Consider the following 16871-nt stretch of genomic DNA (forward strand, 5'->3'; position numbering starts at 1 on the left):
GACTTCTTCTTCTGGAAACCTGCCCAGCATTAATGCCCATGATATTACACTTACGCATATTCATGGAGGATATCGATTAGCTGTAATAAGATGAGGGCTGAACAGTGCTGTTTATCCAACTCGTTCTTGTATGAAGAGGTTTCCCTGTGAATACAAAAATGCACGTTGATCAGTTCACAGGGATTTATCATAGTATGTGCTGAGGTTTAATTTCTTTCTAACTAAGACTAGACAGAAAAATAGGGGAAAGTAACCAGTCAACCAAATAGATTTCACTGCCAAATCAGGACATTCCTAATTACATTAGGTTAGATGTACACAACAATAACTGCAAAAATGTAATGTTTGACTAATATTCTGTTACTAGGATTGAGAAACAGCACGCAGTATCAAGGGAGTGTTTATAGTCAGCAGTTACACATTTCGTCCAGATAAGCTTGTTGTGTTATATTACCCATAATCTCCTGATTTATTATCAGGTGCATTGCAATTTAAACATACCCACTGTTTCTCATGATTACTAGTTCACTCTGTGAGACAGATACTGTACACAGCCATGACACAAATTTTAACACAGGACCCTTGTCTGGTTTAATTTTGATTTTGGATAAAGGCAAGGCAAGTGAAAAACTCTAAATCCAATATGCATGTAATCATTTTCTGATTTGACATTTGTTAAAGGGATTCCTTTATTTCTCAGCTCTGACAGCAAGTACAGAAGCTTATTTAGACTTAAATTAGGTGCAAATGATTTTCAAAGTACAGTATTGTTGTTGCAGGATTAAAAATAAAAATAAAGATTCCAGTTTTTTTTAAGCTTATATCAGATCCATTTAACCACAGGAGCCCATATTCCTATGGATCTCATCCTGTAGTAGCATAATTTCCGTAATGCCAAAACACACACACACACACACACACACACACACACACACACACACACACACACACACACACACACACACACACACACACACACACACACATGCGCGCGCACACACACACACACACACTCTCTCTCTCTCTCTCTCTCTCTCTCACACACACACACACACACACACACACACACATACACAAACACACACACACACACACACACACATGCACGCACACACGCACACACACACACACACGCACACAAAGCTCTTTTTGTTCTCTGTTGCTATTCTCTCTGTGACAAGTAGCACAAATAGACCAAATGCAGAGACTGCATCCACATTTCTCATGCCTTGCTGTCTATCACAAACTGTAATGAAGACAGATTAAGGGGTGTGGGAATCTGTGCCATCCACTCAAGTTTGATAGAGGTGAAGATTAAATATGACGGGGTGAACATTGATTTACTGCTTATTCATAGGCCTATTCCCTTTGGTGGAACTAAAGCTTCCCGAACAAGAGCTTTAAAGCTCCTGGTTAGTATTTCTGTAGAAAGCTTGACCATTATGTAAGATGGAAGACTGCATGTGGAATCGACATTTACAACACAGCAAAAGCACAGTGAACAAGAAAGAATTTAAGATAGTGCATAAATTAAGCTCTTGTTTAAATGAACTTTTGTGCATCCAGGATGCCTGTGAAAAACAATCCAGCATGACTGAGCTCTCTTATTGGAAAGACGAATTTTAAGAAGGTTCTTAACTTTTTAGCCAGGTAAGAAGATTTTAATGATGAGTTTTATATCCCTTTTGAAGTGACACAGAGTCAGTTCTTTCCTGGATCACACTCCTAATCTCTAACTATTCAGTACATTTTTACCAAGAAAATTGCTAAAAAAAAAAAAAACAACCAATTTCTAGCACTGCTGATTTCGACCCAGGAGCTAGTGATGTCAGGGATGTTAGAGATTCTGACTTAGCAACAAGCCATCTAATAACTTTTTTTACATGAACACCACTACAAAGCACATTAAGAATACAGTTGTTTGTTTATTTATTTGTTTATTAGTTTGTTTGTTTGTTTGTTTTTACATATTAATATTCTGAAAAAAATTAATATTAGTTGAAAACAATCAGTGGTCTAAAGAGGAAATGCATGTAACCGGAAATTGAAACAAACTAAATTTGAGCCTCAGTTCTAATTGTTTATGCTTTAAACTGTAGAAATAGCCACAAGTAATAGAAGTGTTTCAATAAGTTAGGGTCTAAGAGTAACCTCAAACTGAACCTTGTTATTGAAAATATATTACTTTAGACTTTCTCTGAAGTCAGCAGTGACTCTGTCTGGCTGATGCTGTACAGACAGCACTTGTGTGCCATTACAAAGAAGGGATCATTACACTGTGTAAAATGCTGATGGAATTGCCTTTGCAAGGTGATGGTTTGGTGTTTAATTTGGTGAAAATTAAACTCTTATAAAGGTTTGACTGAGTTGACAATTGACTCCCTTAAAGCAGACTTTGCTCCCCTCGATGCCACTCCAACTCTTCAGATCTCTGAGATGCTTTCTGTTTAGCTGGTTCTATAATTGAATTCCGCTCAATTTTATTTATATAGCACTTTGCACACATAGTGATATAAATATTACAGTTTACATTTATCAATAATGAACACCCCAAAGGTGACAATGGCAAGGAAAAACACCCCCGAATGGTATGAGGAAAAACCAATGACACAAACCAAACCCAGCAATGAAGCTGGACAATACCAGGCTGTGTGAGTATAAATCATTGTTTTTCTTAATCTGTTGTACCACCTCTTAGGGAGGTCTTGCCCCCACTTTACCACCCCATGGTCTAAAACAGGGACACCATTCTATGCTACAGCACTGACACTGTGCCAGTTAAAATAGGGTAATAAAGTATGTCTGGTCAGAAGTCCTTGTTCAAACTATGAATTGTTAGTCATGGTTTAAAATACTTTTTAAAAATGGGGTCTGGGGAGCAGTGGTGTTTGACTGTTGTTAAAAATAGAAAAATAAAATAAAGGTAAACTTATTTATTAAATTATAATATATCTGCAGCTTTAATGTGTCTTCATTCAATGATTGGGCTTATATTAAAACTTATGAATTTAGTGCAGCATGAGATAGTTAGTAGGAAAAAAAATTGTCTTCCTATTGTTCCACTCAGCTATATATGTGTGTTCACTCAGACACCTCCCAAAAAGATGCAGATAGAAACCAAGGGGACAAGGGCGATGTCTCTTGTGTTGGGGTCAGAAGAGATTGCTGACCTCTTCTATAGAACATAGGGCAGGGTTGTGACCCAGGGTTAAAGAGAAGCTTTCAGGGACAGAAATTCTCACACATACGCAGCATAAATAGTCACACACACATTACTGCAAACCTTTGTCGTGGAGGATTGGCTGGCTGATTTTAGGTTATTAGTGAGTTCTTATGATGGCATATGTAAACATTTTAATCTTATCTCTCTTCCACTCTCTGTCTGGCTGGCTGTCATAACATATGCAACTGCAGCATTGGGTCACTTAATAAGGCTGAACCAATGTATAAATTAATGCCTGTTAAAGAGAAGTAGCTGTATGTATATGTACATACTGTAAATGAAATGCATGCAGACATGCATGTTTGCCTTGTTACCACCTTGTTATTGTAAAAAAAAAAGAAAGAAAGAAAGAAAGAAAGAAATACCCATTAGAATGTCAATTTTACTATTTATTTATTTATTTGTTTGTTTGTTTGTTTGTTTGTTTGTTTGTTTAGTTTATTGGTCTGTTTGTTTATTGTATTTATTTTTTTACTATTTAAAAATCCATACTGTCTCACTAAGGCCACACTTTCTCTCCCAAAATTCTCACCTACCAATTTTTAAAGAGATATAACTTTAATATGAAGATATATTTCTAAATGAAGATTAGAAGATTAAGATATATAATATTACAAAGCAATTTAATTAAGAATAAGTGTTCTGTTTTGTGCACAGGAGCTTTTTAATATGCATCATGAAGTATCTGTTCTCCTGAGAGATGACTCCTTTTCCTGGAGGGTTCCTCATATTACAAGTCCAGACATGTAGTTTAAATATTCAGCACATATTCCATATATGCACAAAGTGAAATTTATTCCACTGCCATGCTCGCACATTTAGGTTTAAGAAGAGTGTACAGAAAAGAGAATTGACTGCACTATTCTGTAAACACTTTGAGCTGTTGACTGAATTGACATGGTTTTCCCTGGTTGTGCCTCACAATGCAGAACAAAATAATATTAGGACAACTCAATGTTCAGCCACTAAGGTTTCTGTAAAAGAGTGCAGTATTAAAAAGACATTTGTCACCATAAATTGTTTCTCTCTCTCTCTCTCTCTCTCTCTCTCTCTCTCTCTCTCTCTCTCTCTCTCTCTCTCTAATATATATATATATATATATATATATATATATATATATATATATATATATATATATATATATATTAATTACTACAGCCTTTAAATATCAACCTTTCTACATTTTTACTACTAAAAAATGATATATAATGAGTATCAGCTTGCCCACAACATATGAAAACAGATAAAACCTGCCATCAAAACACAAATATAATATTTAATTTGGAAATGCAATAAACTCTAACAGTGTAGATGAAGGCATTTACATATGATATCTAAACCCCTTTTCTTTAAACTGTAGATCATCAATGAGGTTGAAAATCTATTAAAATAATAACAGATTTTTCTCTCAAAGTATTGAATTTCAATACAATTCAACACAAAGGCAGATCAAAAGAATTCAATCTTAGTAGTTATCAATGTGCAGTATACATGTAGAAAGACATTTCTTAAACATTTATTATTGCAAGAACAATCACAGAAAAAAAAATGAAAGAAAATATGACTTAAGAAAAAGTAAGTCATAATAATGCAGTGTGTAACATGTGCTGAAACAATGCAAGCCTGGCTTCCTTGCATAATGTGCACATGCAGCATGCACTTGCTTTTCATACCTCATCACATGCTCTTCTTTTGCAAGGGTGGGAAAGTTGTGATCCTCACTACAGAATATTCAACACGGGTCACTTTGCCTTAATGCAGCTTTCCTCTCCAAGCCAGAAAGTTGCTTTTAGCATGCACTACAGCAGATGGGCCAAGGCATCCATATTCATTAGCCTCGGTCTACCACCTTGACCCTGACGCCAGCTCCCCATCCGGGCTCTCTTGATGGACTCAATAGAAGCAACTTGGGGCTACTACAAGACCCCTAGAACATGTTTATTATCCCAAAGGCTGGGAAACATGAAGAGCCATCTCCTCAACAATCCCCCCACCATCTCAACTCCAAATCTGCATTACGACACTCACATTCTCAAGCAGGTCCCAAAAGAATGGAACATCTGCCCCTCTAATGGGGCTTTCTCAAAGTTGGGTGGATGATAAATGAAGAAAGTCTAGAGGGGACAATGGTTGAAGACCAGATTGAGGCAAAATCACAAAATTGATCAATCAAGGAAGCAGGGAATAAAGGATATATTTTGGAACTGCCAAAAAAGAACAATCAGCTATAAAAATCTGTCTATGTGCTTATGTATATATATATATATATATATATATATATATATATATATATATATATATATATATATATATATATATATATATATATATATGGAGGGAGGGAGAGAGAGAGATACACACAATGGTGGAAGCATAGACTGACACACATTAACAAAGTTGACTTGATCGATCATGAAACTGGGAAGAAGGGAGTAAGGATTATGCATGAAGAACACCATTCTTATTAAGAAACTACAAAAGAAAGCCTGCACTAGCTAGAGTGAAGTGTTTGTCTCTTTATAACACAATTAAACTGAGAGTGAGAGGAGAGAAGGCTGTAAGGCTATGAGATTTACATACGAGATTTAATAAATGGATTAAATGGATTCAAATGGATTAGATGACGAGTTAAAAAGTAAACATTGCCCATTGTAAAATTCAGTAATAGTTCATAGAGAAAGCCATAATTCACATTGGTTATATACACAGGGGAATAATATTGATATGGTAGGCTTGTGTTGGCCACAAATGTTACCAATTAGGAAACCTAAATGAAGGTAATATTTATATTAATGTAGTACTTTGTGCTTGCTTTTCAGTCACTTTTTATCTTACCAAATGCATGGAAAAAGACAACAATATTCAATATTACAGCATGAAGTTTGAAATTTTCTTCTGTTTATTTGATCTGTATGTCAATGCAGGCAGTTTTGGGTTAGTGTCTCTCTAATTCACTCACACTTGTAGCCTACTGCATGCCTCAAGATTGAAGTGCTTGAAAAAGCATAAACTTGAGATCCACTTTGTTGAGGAACAGTGTGAGAGGAACAGAGTAAGGATTAAAGATTATATGGCTTATATCTAGAGTTGAAAAGCAGTATACAATCGTATTGAGAGGATAGTTACAGTTAAGCATGTGCAATAACAGCACATGAATAATCTTACACATAACTGAATTAACACTTAAAAAAATATATAATTTTATGATCAGTTAAATTATGTGCTAATCACAAAATAATGTAGAGCTAACCTTATATACTATGTACTTCACTTTAAGTATATGCTAGTATATATTTGCTAGTTAATGCATTAATTAATATGCATATGACAGTATCAAACATGGTATATAAGAAAGAAAATGAATTACCTGTGAATAATTAAAATTGTTCACCCTTGTAGATAAAGGAGCAGTGTTCCAGGTCTAAACCAACCAGAGCACATACTAGTACTACAGTGGAATTTGAAGAGAAATGGTGGGTGAATAACAAAAAATGGGTTACATTGTCAGTGTTTAGTTTGGTGTGTGTTTATTAGTGCATCTTTCAATATTTAATAAGGATAAATGTAATCCAGTTACAACCAGCGATGGACAGATGAAAGGTCATACGTTCAAGTCCCGGTTCCACCATTGCTGATACCATGAGCAAGGCCCTTAACCCTAAACTGCTCAGTTGTATGAATGAGATAAATCTAATTCATTTTGAATCATGTTTTTTTCTACAATCATTCATATGGCAAATTACATAAACAATTTTCTACTCATATTCTTTCTTAAAGAGAGTGCTTGTGCATTTAAATTACTCCTACCTGTTAGTTAATGTATTAAATTAGCATATTAATTAATGCATAAAACATGTAAAGGTGTTGGTAATAATTCAGGTATTAGTAAATATGATGTTATTGTAAGGTTTTAAGGAAATGGACACATGCCTAGTAAACTTAATTTGCAGTATATGACTTATTAAACACATTTGTGAATAGTATAAATTACTATATAGTAAAAGGAATCCATGTACAATTGTTTGTTGTCCATTTTCTTGGAAGCAGTGCTTGAGGCAGTATACAGGCTGATTTATACTTTCAATTCAAATAAGACTCGGTCAATGTAAAGTGTTACAAGCTCATGTACCATTTCAAAAAAATTATCTGACCACACACTTAGCTCATCATAACATTCTGTGATGTGAGGCAGTATGGCACAGTTAGCAAACTTATACTTCAATAACGTTTCAAAGAATTTTATTAATAAAAGTATAAAAACTCTACTTTATCGTTTTAATTGTAGATGATGCAAAATTTTTTTAGAAGTAGCCGCTACTGTAACCATTAAAATAGATTATTCACTGAAAGATAAAAATAGCAGGTCCACTAGCACATTGTGGAATTGTACATTTTAGAATATCATTTGTTAATGGTTTCTTTCCCTCAAGATGTACTAGCTAGAAGAGGGGAGAGAAAATTATTCATCTGTTACAGTGGCTTCGGGCTATTATGCACAGTGTAAGATTTACCTAAAAAACAGTCTTGCTCATCTGTGTTGTTATTTGCTTAATAATTACATTTTAAGGTATTACCTACAATTACTACTAATGTTTATAGTAGATTACCAGTGAAAAAATGTTATCACTGACACACTGCTGCTATATACAGTCTCTCACAGCCAGGTCTTTTTCACTTCAGCTGTGCAAGGTTCAAACACAGTATGTGTAACATCCTTCATTATCACAGGCCATGTTTCCTTTGGCACCCTGCCACTATTGCAAATGTAAAATATCTATCCGTTTTTGGGTAACTCAGATTTTAAGGTTCAGTAATCCTATATGAGTTCACTAAGACATACTGTGGCCCAGAAATGGACGGAAAGGAATTTTTTCCATCCTAAGATGTTAAATTTATTTTAGTCATATGTAAACTGAAAGGAGACATCAAAGAGTTTAAGAACTGTCAAGCTTTTTTGCATTAGCCCTTTAAGCAAATAGACATACAGACTTTGCTTAAATTTGCTAATTTCACATTTCACTGGTACAAACCTTCTAGTCTTTAGTCTCAGAAAATAAATCACATTTATTTGGTGCATTTAAGTTGTTCAGAAGAAACACCACTCTAATTAGGCAAGCGGTGCAGCAGCATGTAATCTAGGGTTCCCCAGAGATGCATCTATATTCCTCTTTCTGTCCAGAATGGCACTAAAGAAAATGCTGATATAGGTATCTGATAAGACTAAACACAGTTTTCTACCATGTAAGATTTTGCTTTCTGCCACGTATGATTGCTTTTCACTCCCCTAAAAAAACTTCAAAGTGTGTATCTGAGATGTAGTATTGAATAAACTCCTACTGTACTAGTATTGAGTCAACAAGAAGCATGATGTCCATGCATTATGGTATATAAACTAGCTCCCTCCCCTAGCACTTGGTACAGATTTACTAACCCAGGTTACAGAACTAGATTATACATATGGCAGTATTTTTTATATATAAGCACAAATCTTCTATCAGTGAACCTGTAAGTAAAGAAAAAGCCATTTGTCCTACAATCGTTGTCATATAGTATGTACAGTACTGTAAACAATATATCCTGTCAACCAAGAACAGATTCTAACTGAGGCTATCATGGGCACAGACTTACTGAAACTACAGTATATAGCCTAAAAAAATAACTTTTTCTAATCTTCACCTGTTCAATTACAATAAATCTGTGCCCAATATGAATCTAAAGCTGAATGGGCACAAATTCATTTAGAACTGGACAGCTGAAGATTAGAGGTCTTTAAAGTCTTTTTTGAGCTGTGGTCATTGTGGTCTTCTGCTATTGTAGCTCATAAACAAGGTATTTCTGCCCACATACAGTAACTGTAACTCATGCAATGTTTTTTTTTTTTTTTTTTGCATTATGCTGTGTAATCTCTTTAGACATTTGTGTGTGAAATTCTCAAGAGATTAGCAGTTTATAAAATACTCCAACCAGCCCATCTGGTACCAACAGCCATGCTACTGGTAAAGTCACAGAGCTCAAATTTTTCTTCATTCTGTTTGATGTGAACATTAATTGAAACTCTTGATCTTTATCTAGATGAGTTCATACAATGTGCTGCTGCCATGTGAAGTATATACTATTATAGCAGTATTTTAAGGTTAATAATTGTACTAGTCTCTGGTTGTGCAGTGGCTAAGGATCTTGTGCTCTCACCATCGTGGTCTCTTTCCGTTTCTGGGCAGGGAACCAACCCAGACACTGAGGGTTGGGTATCACAGCCAGTCCCAAGCCTGGATAAAAAAATGGGATGGCTGTGTCAGGAAGGACATTTCATGTTAAACAGATTATCACCCATAGAACATCAGCTTGTCATGTTGTAATAGATGATCCCAATATCCAAAACATTTAAGCTGAATTCTACAACAGACATTTTTAACACAGATATATCATGTTTTCCATGCCAGGTTATATTATGAAGATCTTTTAATGACCTACAATTTAAAAATATACTATATTTTATAAGTCAACAAACAGAAACATAACAGAAACATTCTTCTCAAAATGAGCTTGAAGTAAAAAGTTAATAATATATTTTTTCCATTATCATGCTTGTTTATGTGGCTGAATGGCATCTCTAAATTGTCCATAGTGTGTGAATGGGTGTGTGCAACTGTGCTCTGTGATAAACTGGCATCCTGTACAGGATGTATCCTGCATTGTGCCCGAAGTCTCCAGGGATAAACTCCAGGTTCTCTGTGACCCAGTAGGATAATCAGTCTAGAGAATGCATGGGATGGAATGGATGCTTGTTTACATTTCACGTTTAATTTGCAGCTGAAATTTTTGCTTCATTCTACGCTGTCCCCTTGTTGGCAGGTTTTAGCTAGAAATGTACATGTGCATGTACAGTTAAAGGCATATTACATAAAGGTAGGTGTACAACCCACCTGACAAGGCAAGTCTAGTACAGTCTTTAATTGCAAAAGTGTAGCACCTAGGATTTAATCATGACAATTTAATACAAAATGTATGCAACTTTATGGCAGAAAGAGAATGGAATTGTCTTGTCCAGGCGTAACTTTCTGTTTCTCCTCTGTGTGATGAACACCATATGTTTCTGTTTGGAGCCCCTCAGGAGACAGGCAGTAGTTCAGACAGGATATGACATGCTGTCAGGAAAGCTGCAGATGGGTGAAACCTGGGTGGTATTTGTGTGTGTGTGTGTGTGTGTGTGTGTGTGTGTGTGTGTGTGTGTGTGTGTGTGTGTGTGTGTGTGTGTGTGTAAAAATACACTTTCCTGCATGTGTAGAATAGCCAACTCCTTATTTGACTACCGCACACAAACATCCAATATCTGGCATGCCAAGAACGCAAATTCACAACTATAGTTTTTAGTATAATCATATAAAGTGTATTACATGAGATATTTAAGATCATTAGAATGCCTAATTAAGGCATAGCTTTTTACATTAAGAGCAGGGCCTCGAGCATTTCTCATTTCAAAAATGGAGCATCAGAGATCCGACTCACTCTTCTGCTATGTCAGCAGTGAGATATATTAACCACTGAATTATTCATGAATGGCATCAACCCATGTAATTTGCTTGCACAGAATTTTCACAGAAGTATGGCTATGGGAGTATGTGGACTGCAAGTGCCCTAGATCCCTGCCCTATGGGAGGAAATAGATCATATAATAGCTATAAAACATATTGATATGGACCTTGTTAAACAACTTCTAGAACTACTGACTAGAGAAGCAAATATACACTACTGGTCAAAATCCTACATCATATCTATCTTGATATCCTACATCATATCATATAATATGTTGAATCGAATGTACTAACAGTTTCTTATAAGATAAAATAAACTAAATATAAGACTAGTAAGCCTATTTCTAAGAATATTTTACCATATTTAAGCTCTATATTCCTTTTTTTCTACTGGCAGACTATTTTTCTCATTTTAAGAATTAATTTCTAGAAATATGCAAATGATCTGCCAAAAGAATAACAGGGTTCACGGGCTTTTAAGACATGTCATCTCTATAGAATGACACAAATTATTGCCAGTGATTTTACTTTGTACTGTGTACAAAGCCATTTGATATCGCCTTTCTGTTTTTTGATCTTTTGCGACCACGTTGTGCCATATGGGCTAGCTAATGCTCAAGCGATCTTCCAGTCCTTTATAGGTTTTCAGACATAATTAACTGGTCTATAATTGCATACATTGATAACATCCTAATCTACTTCCCAGCCTAGAAACTCACACCAGTTCCCCCAACTACAGATGAAACTCTTTGTCAAGGATGAGAAGTGCAAGTTTTATCATGAGTCGATCACATTCCTATGTTATCTCATCAGGAGTAAAGATGGACTCTTTCACAGAGTGGTTCAATATAGTCAGTAGTATGTCAGTAGAATGTCAGTAGTATGGCTAATATAGCTAGCTAGTGGTTACCTATTTGTTACCTAGCTAACTTTAGGTTTAAAAATATATATGCTAGAGCTATATAGTCCTCTCACTCATTTAATGGGCATTTTTGGGAAAGCTTGTTAAGAAAAACTAATTTTATTCTTCATTTTCATAAATCTTTAAGGAAATTCTTAAGATAATGAATTTTGACCATTGAGCCAACCCAAGTAGCTAAGATTAACCAATTAGTGGTTTGTGCTGCCAATAGTTTCCACTGCAACCTCACTGATACTTCTTTAAAGTAATAAAGTGCAGACAGGAGAAAGCAGGTGCAGGTTTGGGTTTTATTAAAAGCAATCAAAGCAGATGAGCTACAAAGAGCTGGCAGTGCTCATATGAACAGGACAGGTGATCAGTAAACAGTTGATACATCATGGAGAGTGAAGGAAACAGAGCCAAAACGATCAAAACCAGAGAAAGAGACAGACATTGAGTCTTTTTATCTTATTAGTTGTATTAATACAGTACAGATTTTGAAGTGAGATATCTCAAATGATCCGGTGATTCTATTAGTTTTAAGGTCAAGTATGAATAAAGATGTGACAGATAGCCAATCCCTCCAACCATCTGCACTCCCACCAAACCTACACACACACACCAAAGAACCCAGTCCTGGAGTTAACACAGAGTTCTTCTTGAGATGCCATGGAGCTGGATGATCTGAACATCGGCCATGAAATTCCTGACTAGTGCTGCTAGAATGCCATTGTAAAATTGATGTTATAATTGGATCCAAAAAGAAACAGCATCATGTAAATTAAACATGTAAAAATATATTTTGTCATTTTTTTAACCCTTTTAATCAGTACACTGGTGTTCTATTTCGTCTGCAGAATGAAAACTGATTTATCGGACAGTTTCCATCAGTATAACAAACAATTATTTTATTGCTGCAAGTCTGATATGAAATTAATCAGGACACTGCTGGCTTTCAGAGTGAGATGATTTTCCATCTATTTAGATAATCACACACAAGATTTTAGTGATTGAAGATAACGCCTTAAATTCTAAATAATTATGACCATGCACTTGTCTCAAAGAGCAGAAATGGGTGTCTCAAAGAGCAGAAATGGGTATGATATCACCATTTACTTTAAAGATAGAAACATTTGTGTGAAGAAAAGGTAACCATTGTTTTTTTTTTAGAATTTTCCTTTGAAAATATGGCCCCTACCATGCTAGGGAAAAACAGAAATACTTATCAAAAACTATAAATTATATAGCACCTTAGACTGCCTACTTTTACAGTAGCCATTATCCATCACTGAGAAGTATGACATGACAAAGTGATTCAATGCTGAACATGGGGACAACCTAACAGACGGTAATTAATATACAGTATTAATGTATTCAGTGTTAGAGATTTAAGCACTTTTGTACGTCGCTCTGGGTAAGGGCGTCTGGCAAATGCTGTAAATGTAAAATGTAAAATGTACAGTAATACCTCAAGATATGAGTTTAATTCGTTCCATGACCTTGCTCAAATCTCAAATTGCTCGTATCTCAAAGCAATTTTCCCCATTTAAATTAATTGAAATCCCATTAATCCATTCCAGCTCGCAAAATTCCACTCCAGTTGTTTTGTTTATGTGTTTTGAATATGAAAAATGTACAGTACCTGTCAAATGACAAATATTGTATAAAAACATACAGTAATAAAAGAGAAGGTTAAAAAAATAAACTGGATTTACTTTACGGAAGATGCGCACGGATTTTGAGGGAGGATTAAACAGGCGGAATTTTGTCTCGTACGTACACTTTCACTTTCGTTCACTTACTCGCCATTGTACTCTTAATGCTACTTTACACTTAAATGGAACTTAACTAAACTTCACTAAAATTAACGAACTTAACTGAAATTCTCTTAACTTAACTAAACTTAATTGCTACAATTTCTGTTTTCTTTACAATAATTTTGCTTAATTTTCTTCATCGCTTTTCTCTTTTTTTTTCGCCTTTTTTGTCACTCCTCACTAATATCTGCCAGTTGTTTTAATAAAAACCTGTCGGCATATCAGATGCGGTGTAGTCGCACAGGTTAAAATTTTTTAACGGATCCAACGCTCAAAACAGATCCGAAAATTACGGATCCGCAGATGACCGGCACCTCACATAGCGCCTTTGGGACTCTCCATAGGAAATTAATGACTTCCATTTTATCGGCCGTCATTTGTCGTGTGCATTGGAAATGCGCCATTAACTGAGTGAGACGCGGGAAGCTGAGGCGAGGGAAACAGAGCACACGTGGTTGTTGGGGATCTTTATTTCAGCGGCGGCGGTGGCTCGGATGATCGTATCTCACACGTGGTTGTTGGGATCTTTGTTTCGGCAGCGGCAACTCGGATGCTTGTATCTCAAAAATTTGCTCGTATCTCACAGCAAAAATTTGGTCGAATCACAGCTGGTATCTCAAAAAATTTGTATGTGAAAGCACTCATAGCTTCAGGCATCACTGTATTGTTACTCTACTTACTTTATACTCTAGGCCTAATCTGATGACTATTGTTTGTTCCATTCCTATACCAATAGCCATCATGAATCACCTATGACTCTGGACACAACATTACCTGCTTTTTCACAGTATGTGTACTGTAACACCAGGGGAAACAGGACTATTGATTTACTGTTTGCAAATGTAAATGATGAATACAGCACCACTCTGCTGCCTGCACTGTGGAAAGCAGAAAAACAACCTCAAGCACCCTGAAGCAGAGCTGGCTCTGAGAAATCTACAGACTGGGATGTAATGCAGGGTATGCACAGTGGGAATATCAAGGAGGTTGTTGACTGCACTAATGACTACTTCAACATCTGTTTGGTTGCTCTTGTTCCAGTAACAACTGTCCACTTTGATGCAACCAATAAGCCCTGGATTACAGGAGACGGTGATCAGCAGGAGCGTCGGCATGTGCAGAAGGAGCAGTAGAAGAGGAAGCTTGTTGGAGCAGAAGTTGCAGAATAACAGCAAGAAGGAGGTGTGGGATGGGATGAAGATGATCACCGGAAGCAGCATGAAGTGGGGTGATACCTTTGAAAAAGAGGTGGGAAGGGCAATGCAGTGGAATAACTTCTTCAACAGGTTTCATCACCCCAAATCATTCACACCTTATAACACCTCACCCCCCCACTGCCCCTTCTGCACTCTCTGCCCCCCTGGAACTACCCTTAGCACAGAGAAGAATGTCCCCCACCCATGTTAACAGCAGCCCAGGTATGCAGAGAGCTGAGGAGGCTTAATCCCAAAAAAGCATCTGGTCTGGAGTGTCACCTATACTAGATATACTATGGCTAGATATCCTATTTTTTTTATATATATTTGCTGGTGTTGCTTGATCTTAGTGCAGCTTTTGATACCATTGACCATGCTATTTTACTTGATAGAAAAGAACATGTTGTTGGTGTAAAAGTCACAGCCCTCTCCTGGCTCGGGTCTTATTTGACGGATTGCTATCAGTTCATAGATCTAAATAGCGACTACTCCAAACAAACTAAGGTAATGTTCGGCATTCCGCAAGGTTCTGTTTTAGGTCCATTGCTTTTCTCAATATGTACACTACCCCTTGGTGCAATTATTCCTAAACATGGTATTAACTTCCACTTATGCCAATGACACACAGGTATTCATTTCGGTGAAGTCAGATGTGAGTCACCAGCTTAATAAGATTGAAGATTGTGTGAAGGACATCAGACAGTGGATGCTTACTATCTTTCTTCTGCTTAATTCTGACAATACAGAAGTGCTTTTACTAGAACCACAGGCAGCCATAAGTAAGGTTTCTGATCACAGAGTAATTCTGAATGGTCTTCCTATTACATCATGTGCACCAGTAAAAGACCTTTGTGTGATTATTGACACCAGTCTCTCATTTGAAGCTCACATAAATGAAATCACAAGTGTAGCCTTATTTCATCTCAGAAATATTGCTAAGATAAGAAATATGATGTCATTACATGACACAGAAACACTTGTTCATTCATTTGTTACCTTTAGGTTGGATTATTATGCTTTACTGTCTGGATGTTCCAGTAGGAGCATAAACAAGCTCCAGTACTGTAAGTCCAGAATGCAGCAGATAGAGTCCTAACCAGAACCAGAAGATATGAACACATCACCTCTATCTTATCCTCATTGCATTGGCTCCTAGTCAAGTTTCGCATTGATTATAAAATACTATTACTAACCTATAAAGCACTTATGCGGCATGCCTTAGGCCCATGAAATAGCCTCCACTACCCAGTGCACTAGGTACTGCTTAGAGACTGGTTTGCCTTTATAGTACCCCGACAACACAGACTAGTGGAGCAAAGGATTTATGCCACATGTTTGAATGATGTGCATAGGTGTTGAGAGCCCAAACAGAGCATAGCAGGTGCAGTTTAGACACACATAGATTACTGCATGTCATCTGAGACTTCTGGAGCATACACTGGCATGTTTGGCTCCTGCTGCTTCTGGTGTTGTTCTCTGTTGGGCATATCTGTTTTCATTTTACAATGGACATAATGTGGATTTACTTAGCCATACTTTTTTCATGTATCTACTTCGCTACTACAAAATTCATCAATTGAGCTCTTCCAGCTACAGCCCTACTCCACTGAGCCACTACCTTCTCTCTAGATGCCCACAGACATAATGTGGGTTTACTTAGCCATACTTGTTTCATGTAGCTACTTCACTACTACAATATTCGTCAATTGAGCTCTTCCAGCTACAGCCCTACTCCACTGAGCCACTGCTTTCTCTCTAGACACCCACGGGCATAATGTGGATTTACTTAGCCATACTTGTCTCATGTAGCTACTGCACTACTACAATATTCATTAATTGAGCTCTTCCACCTAGAGCCCTACTCCACTGAGCCACTGCCTTCTCTGTACCTTCATCGGGACATTCTCTGCTAACGTCATTAATATATTCATCGAGTGTCACGTCAGAGTTTCAGGTTTGATAATACCAAAATGATATAATCATTCTGGACCATGGTTCCCCCGATCATGAAGGAAACATGACTGGATGGAAAAATAGTAAGCCAGCTTGCCTATCTCTGTGCCTGATAAGAACTGTCTCAAAATCTTCTGGATGATTGCAAGTTCCATTTATCTTTTTTGGTCGAGACCTGGCAGCAACAAAATGACTATTTGGAGCTTACTCAAGCATGTCTGCCGAGGTTTGTTTCACAACCTCAGACTC

The sequence above is a fragment of the Tachysurus fulvidraco genome, chromosome 5 (assembly GCF_022655615.1).
Source record: "Tachysurus fulvidraco isolate hzauxx_2018 chromosome 5, HZAU_PFXX_2.0, whole genome shotgun sequence".
NCBI lineage: Eukaryota > Metazoa > Chordata > Actinopteri > Siluriformes > Bagridae > Tachysurus > Tachysurus fulvidraco.